Genomic DNA, 8,186 nt, shown 5'->3' with positions numbered 1-8,186 from the left:
TTGATGGGAAACAGAGTATGCCAAATATCAGGGAAGGCAGGAGTTGCAATTTTGTGTCATCTTTACAGGGAATTTGTGGCAGATGAATTGAGGTGAATTGCAGATGGTCCTGAGCTTCATGTATTCCACACTGTGTTATGTTTTTCCTTTTTTTGCAATGCTGTTGTATTCTCCTCGCTCAGAGCAGCTCCAGTCTTCCTTCAGTCACTTCTTAAGTGAGAACAGACATGTAGACCCCAATGAGCATTCGTTAGTTCTCTTTTTGATCTCTTTGAAGTCTGCCAAGGGTACCTAGGAACAATTCTGGGCTATTTCAGCTACTGTGATGAAGCTGCCAGCTCTCCAGACACTTCTTTAATGATCAGATTTCTCCTTACACTATAAAAACAACTCTCCTGATAGATCCACCAAAGCTTTTAAAGTGTCCTGTCCTTTCTGAAGTGGATTAGTTTTATTTTGCCCATCATGTAGTGGATTAATTTTCTTAACTAGCTGGTACTGCAGTTGAAGGCTTGGTTCTTTTTTTGGTTTTGTTTGGCTCTTTTTGTTTGTTAGCTTTTTGTTTTGTTTTGGTTTTGGTTTTGGCCTTAGATTTCCACATTCCATACAGACTTTTTGGTAACTTGATGTTACTTTGTGAGAATAAGTTTGAGGGATAAGGCTCAGTGCCTGAAGGCATTAATGAAAATGTAAACCAAGCCCCACAACTGAAACAAGCCCACCCAAAAGGCAAACTAGTTTTGTAATCCTAATTCTGGACAATCTTGGCTCACATTTATAGAAACAAAACTTTCTGGCTCCTTTTTCTCCTTGCAAAGAACTGGCACTGCTGCAGAGGAATAGAAGCTCTTCCAGGACCAAAGCTGCCATCTGAGCTGAGCAGTGTCAGGGTCACTTGTTCAGGAGCAGCTGCCTCAGGAGAAGACCTCAGCAGCCCTTGAGGCCTGTCAGAAGCAAACGATAAGCCAGTAGACCTTAACGGGGGGTACCTAGTAGTCAACTCTGTGTTAGATTTGCTCATCAGATAATAGCACCTGGAGGGTTGATGTTTCCCCTTGAAAGAAAGCTGGCAGCCATGCTTGCTACTCAATTCCTCTCTGCATCACTAGTCTAGGTCTTTATTTCCTGCAGACTGCCCTGTTACCCATGGTGACAGCCAGGATTACTCAGGACAAGGCCTGACTCACGCTGAAGCTTGGCCTTTGCAGGGGATGAGGTGGCTGCAGAGGCAGTGCCAGGTTGTCCGTGCAGCAGGGATGGTACCCAGGGCTGCCTTTGCAGAGCAGCCAGAGGAAGGGGCAGCCTCAGGCTGGCCCAGCCATCCTGTTGTCAGTGCCTCAAGTGCCCCAAAATGTCTTGTTTGGCCTAGGACTGGCTCAGGTGTAGCCACATACAAGAAGTTACAGATGAGGAGCTAAAGTGGTTAAGTTCTGGTCTTTGTGGACATCCTACCACTGCTTTTAAGATCCCCATAGAGAGTGAATGTTGTAAGGGAGGACTGCTGTTCTAACAGGTGAGAAAGCTTTGTATAAAGACCCTCTGGTATTTTTCTGTCGTACGTGCAGTACCTCCATGTACCACTTTTGGGAGGCAATAAACTTGCTGCATAGCAGCTGTAACAAATGAACCACCAGACACTCCTATACTGCGCAATTCATTCCATTCTTCTGGTGCAGCAACCAGGTCCTACACAGCATTTGAAGTTGTGCCGAACGCACCACTTTCAAATTGCTTTGGTTACTCCATGCCCGGTGCTGCATTTATAAAGCTCTCCTCATGAGGCAGCGGATATACAATTTGTCAAGCATTTAAAATTGGAGGATGGCTTTTGTTGTTATCTGCAACAGAGTGAGTCAGGAGAACTCAGGATATGGGTGGCTGAGCACCCATGAGTGCCCAAAAACACACTTCAAGGAGCAATGGGAATTGAGAGCTGACCTAAAAAGGCAGCCAGAAAATCTCAGCTGTTGGAATGCATGAATCTGTCTTTCTTTAGCTTCTTAACTCTTAACATCTTCTGAACACTAATGGCTATGGGACCAGATACTGTCTCACATTCTTATTTACCTAGCAGCATAGATATGTATACGTGTGTGTATACATGATGCCCTGTTTTTTCAGTCTAAACAGGAGCATGGAACCTCCTTTAGCTGCTGTTGCAAGGCAAATGGCAGACCATTATTATTCAATCCACCTGTAGCTTTACAAGTGTAAAGATGCTCTCTTTCATGCTTGCTTTGTTATTATTGTAATAATTTTTTATTAGCTGGTGAACCAAGTAGTTTCTGTAGATGTGCTGATTTCTGACAGATAGTCCCTTCAAATGATGCAGCAAAACATGTCTAATATACCAATTACTATTTCCGGAGCTTACGCTTCTGATTTTAATGCAGTTTTCTGTAAGTGTAGGAACAAAGACTATGGAAACATTTTCATCCACAAGGAATTTGCCTGCCTCAGAGGAACTGGCCCCCATTTCCAGTGTCTAAAATAAGAGACAGTATCCATGTTAGCAGCATCATCACATCGGGGCAAATACCAGAAACACTCAGATTCCAGAATAGCATTGCCAGCTCGACAAATATTTGCAATACAGTCATCACTGAGCTTCCGAGTAAAACACAGGAGAGCAGCAGGTTTGGCAACGGGGAAATCAATACACTCAAATATAAAGGCGCAGTTTCACCTGTAGAGAAGGACCTCCTGAAAAAGACGGAAAGTTGTATATGGGAGGCTGCACTTCAGAAGGAGCTTCATTCCTTTGGCAAGCTGTCCTGTTTCGGCAGTCCCTTCACCTTTCCAGGCAGTGTGCCACCCAAGAGAGGGCAGTGGAGACAGGCAGTCAAAGGAAAACACGTGAGCCTGTAGTATCAGCTCTTTTGGGACAGAATGAGGACCTACTTCCATCAAATTTAATCAGATTTAATACTCAGCTGCTGGGAACAGCTACTATTTTGCAAATGGGGAGAGGAAAATATGTTTGGCTGAACACAGGCAGGCTGCATAGGGAGAAGGTGGTGGTGATTCAACCCAACATAAATGTGCCACTGCTGGGGTGGGGCAAAGGCAATTTTAAGAGGTGCAGCAAGTGTTGGCAGCTGCATTAAATAAATGAAGGAAACGTGACTGGCTCCAGGTAATTCATACGCACATGATCCATGCTTCCTGTCTTGGGATCCCATACTGTTCTGTGCATGTGCTGGGTTTACCCTATATTTCAGTAGAAAAATCAGAAAGTTTATTTCTCCCAACAGCCCATCTGGATTGGAAACTTGTGATCCTGCTGTTTTTTTTTTTTTTTTGTTTTGTTTTGTTTTGTTTTGTTTTGTTTTGTTTTGTTTGGCATGGGGAATTTAAAAGCATTGCTGCCTTGGCACAAGTGGAAATCCACATTGCTGAAGTAGAGGCGATTCCTCTGAACGCTTCAGCTGAGCATCTCTGAGAACTCAAACCAAATCCTGCCTCCGCGTCCTGACAGCTTGCAGCAGGAGCTCAGCTTGGTGCTGTGCACCACCCGAGACAGCAGCAATGCAAGCTGGCACATAGGGAGCCAGTTATTCATGCAGCCTGATGTGGTCTGAAAAAGCCAGCATGAAAAATCCTCTTTGCGGCCTCTGCTTAAAAAAACAGACGTGTGGGACCTGGAACATGCCAGGACATGGAGCGCTGCCCTGCCATGGATAACAGCTCAGCTCTGGCAAGGCAGCAGGCGACAGTGCCCAGCTCCATTCCTCACCCTCCCGACCGTGTCTGACTGGCTGTATCTCCTCACTGGCTCTGCCTGCTCCTGCTACACTATGTGATCTGTACACTTATACCTTGATAGCCAGGCACAGTGTCTGCATGTTTGTCCCAGGCAGTTGCAAAATAAATAACAGATCGATCCTGAGCCTAGAAACCTCTCTACTTTATTTCCCTTACTCCAGCTGCCTTCATAAGAGGCAGAGCATCTCCCTTGAGATCTGGCTTCCTGTATGAATTTGAATGGCACCTCTTTAGTATTTCTTTGGAATCGAGGTAGTAGATAATGCAGAGCAAATTACTGCTTCTGATAACTCAGGTTCCAGAGAAATGTCAGATAAAGTCTTCAAGGCAAACTGTAATGAACACAAGACTTTTATGTTCTTCCAAGATTTTTTGTTTTTCTCAAAGGCTGCTCTGTTTTTTCTTCCCCTTCCTTTAGGAAATGTGAGAGCTATGATCTCAAAAAATGTTGCACATATACACACAAGAAAAAGTACTCCAGATTTTAAAAATGCAGCCAAATGCTTCCCTTCCTATTTTAATTCTGCTTCAGGCAGAAATTGAAGGAGAGTATATCATTTTATGCACAGTCAGAAGCATCTTGTGGCATAGGCTGCTGGTGAAAATGAATTATCTATGCAAGAAAAGTTTAATTAAAGAAAAGGTTTTAAGAGATCTGTGTTCAAAACAATGTTGAAACAAGTTAAATTTAAAATTGAGGTTTCTCATGTCCTACTTGCATGCATTGCCAGGGGAATGGCATACCTGATTGGAAGTGCAGCACAGTGACTGCTCAGGGAGGTGATGTGCCATACTGGATGGGACCATTAGCCTGTATCGCCAGCTAAACCAAGGCAGGCACTGCTGAGAACTGCAAATTCCCACCAGACAACTTGCCCTTGTGCAGTTCCACATGGCTGCATGCAGGAGCAGAAATGGTCTTTTTGGTTTTCTGACTCCCAGCCCACATTTTAAAGCCTTACCATGATGAGGAAAAGCAAACAGTGTGCCAGAAATCCAGCTGAGCACTGAGAATGAATCCCAAGGACTGCAGTCTTTGGATCCCCAAATTTCGAAGAACATTCCTCATTCAATTGCTTATTTTCTGAAGATGTCTGATTCTAGCAATCCGTACAGGGAAATGAAAACCAGAAGTTTCACTGTCTTAATTCTTTCTGCAATGAAGCCTCACAGAGGTGCTCTACAGGCAAAGTAAATTAATTTTATACGCTAGATAATACACCACTTTAATGAAATCCTGTCCTGTTAGGATGTTGAAGAAGCTGTGGTTACTGAAATCTTATGTCTTGCCAGCACAGAGTAGCAGTTTGGGATAAAGTGATGTTCCCAAATGTGAAAAATCTTCTAACTGCATAAATAGAATAGAGTTGGATAATTTTAACTTTAAAAATGAGATGGATCAGATATAGAAGCAAAAGCCCATCTAAAGGCTAAACTTGATTAGTTACCAGTCATATGTAGGAGTTCATGTCATTTTTAAAGAAAGATATGGCCATGAGGCATTTTTATTCTAAATTGCTAATGATGTCCTGACTGCTCCTGGTTGGGGCAGAGAGGGGAGAGCTGCAACTCCTGCCTGAGCACCAGTGCTTCTCACAGCAGGCAAACCAGACCATTTCTGGCTTTTTTACCATAGCATAGAACTTAAGCTTCAACCTCATTTTTCCTGTACAAATACAGAATACAGTGGACTGTGTATCCTGCTCACATGGGTATGATATTTGGAGATGTTCATTAAAGGATATCATTAAGTCATGCTGTATGCTTTATTCTATAGCGTATTTAAACACATGGCAAGTATTTGCATTCCTTGGAAGTGGTGAGTGCTCTAGGACATCATGGCCCAGCTAAGGCAGGGTGTCCTTATTTGGGGTTTGTTTTTTCTTTAGGATTTAAAATATGGACACAAAAGTCAAAGACATTCCAAGTCAGCACAACAGATCCTGAGGTGAAACTCTGGGCAAAAGATGGCACAGGGTACCTAACAAAACAGAGATCAGTCAGAGAAGTTGAGAGATGAGTTAATTTTCCTGCTTTTATCAGGATATTGTTAGGACATTCCTCAGGACATCAGACCTGTGAAGAAATGCCACACATCTGTAACATAACTACACAGCTTCCCTCCCAGTGCTGCACCAACACAGTCGGCTGGAATCAAAACCAACAGGGAAAGGTGACAGCATTTGAATTGTAGACTCAAATGTAACAGACGGCAAGCACAGCCCAAAGCAAAAACAAATTCCCAGAGGAAAAAGCAAAAATAAGTATCAGAGGCAAACGGGAATTTGAAATACATGAACAAACAAACACAAAAAGAAAATGCCTTCAAGGGAGAATCTCGGAAGACTTGCAAAATTATCAAACAAGAGAAAAAAAAAGATCAGTAGGGATAAACACGCAATAAGGAAGGCCTGAGTTGCATCATGCTGCTCACTCAGCCTCAAGGAGCCTCCAGATGTTCTCTCTTACTGTCATGTAACTACCAGTTGTGAAATAGCTGGTTTGCAGAGGTTGGCTATGCTGAGGCTGGTGATGGTGCCTCTTGTCTCACACCGGCCCAGGGAAGAGAAAGTACCTTTGTTTTACTCTAACGGTGCATCCACTGGTATGGCAGAAGGGTGCCCTAGGCTAACAGATGAAATAAAGTAGGGTCAATGCTACTGAAGATGTAGAGGAACTACTAATAGGGGCTATTGCTAGAGCCCCACTAGTCACAGATTTTAAAATTGAGTTTAGGTCAGTATCTAAATGACCTTTTGAATTTAATAAATTAATCACATTCAAAACTTGAACTGCTATAGTCTTTACAGACAGGAAATTTAAAATTAATATAAGATTAACTTGCTCAAAACTATGAGATAGTTTGGAGATGAACTGCAGGAGCCCAAAATATCAGTAATAATCCATTAACTCAGTTCCAGTATTTATGATGGTAATGTACTTAAGCTTATCCTTCCATGTTTTGGGACATTATCAGTGACCTTGCCCTCTATAAACTATTCTATTTGGTTAATAAAGTAACAATGTAAGTCCTATGTGAGCACATAGCAGTCACACAGCAGCGGGAAATGCTTCACGTATTTATTGGGTGAGACCGTGGGAGTACAGTTTATAATCACAGCGCTTAACAAGAACACAATTAAAAATAAATGAGGGGAAGACCCTTTAAGTATGAGTATCCCTTTGTTCTCAGCTTTGTGTGTAGCCTCCAGTGAATGAAAAATCTTTCCATCTTGGAAAAACCTACAACTTCAGAACAGATGTGGAGCCTGGCCTGGTGTGATAGATGGCAGCAAAGGCATCTGAAGCCACCCCGCCAGGCAGTTTGGCATGGCATCCTCTGGAGAGAGGTAGGCTCTTGTCAGAAAATTGAGCTGTCTCCCCTGTTCCCAGTGAAAAGAAGTGCAGATGAGCACATGAGAATAACATTAATGTAAAATGTTTAAAATATGCATCACTCAGCCCAAAACCTTGCCAGAGAGTCGGTTTCCAACCCGTCTTCACATCAAATTCATCTGTGATTCTGTGCTTGACCAGGGCTCTGAAATTCTCCCACAGCAAAAATATCATATCAGTATTTACTTTCCTACTTTCCAGCTTCATTTCTGAAGTCACTGAACAAATGCATTTTATACCTGTGCAACATTCAGGAGAAAGAGGACTTCTCATCTCTAATCTCCCTTTCCAAGTTTCCTGTTGCTGTGCTGTGGTAGGAAGTTTCCCGTGCACACAGGTCTCTGGGTGCATTTTTAGCACTATTAAGCCAAGACTCTTCCATCTTCCAGACAGTAATACAGGAGAAAAATCCTGCTTGGATAATTTTACCAAGACATTTGGGACTTTTATTACCAAGAACCTATATTCAGTTTTTCAGCCTTTTTTTTTTTTTTTTTTTAATATAAGTATTCCTGTCTTGTTTTAAGGCAGAAGACAACAACTGGTCTGAACAAGGACTTTTAAAGCCCCTTGCAAAAGTTTTCTCTGTTTCTTTCTTATGTTAAGAATCTAATTAAACTGTCTGATATCCTTGTTCAACCTAAAAAGAAACTGCTTTGTTTCTTTCATGCAGCTTTACATCAAAATCCCCCTGAAGAAATCTTTTGCCTTAAAACATGCAAAGTAAATACCCTGTATGCTAAACTAGCTAGTCCCACACTGTGGCAGCTACCCAGCCAGCTAATGTGTCCCATGCAGTCTCGCATTGTGGGAGAGGAGTAGGAAGCCTTGTTAGAGTTCTCCAGCTCTTTTCAGAGACACTTCAATGCAAGGACAAGATATTTAGATAGAGACTTCTGGCTTCCCACTTGCTCAAGGCAAATGTCCCTCTGAGGAGCAGGGGACAGTTGACCTAAGCAGAGAAGACCTGAAGTGCTCCTTGTGCTATGTTTCTGGGGGATGCTATTTCACCTCACTGATTACCT

The sequence above is a fragment of the Columba livia genome, chromosome 2, assembly GCF_036013475.1.
Source record: "Columba livia isolate bColLiv1 breed racing homer chromosome 2, bColLiv1.pat.W.v2, whole genome shotgun sequence".
Taxonomy (NCBI): Eukaryota; Metazoa; Chordata; class Aves; order Columbiformes; family Columbidae; genus Columba; species Columba livia.
Note: the sequence above shows the minus strand (reverse complement) of the source record.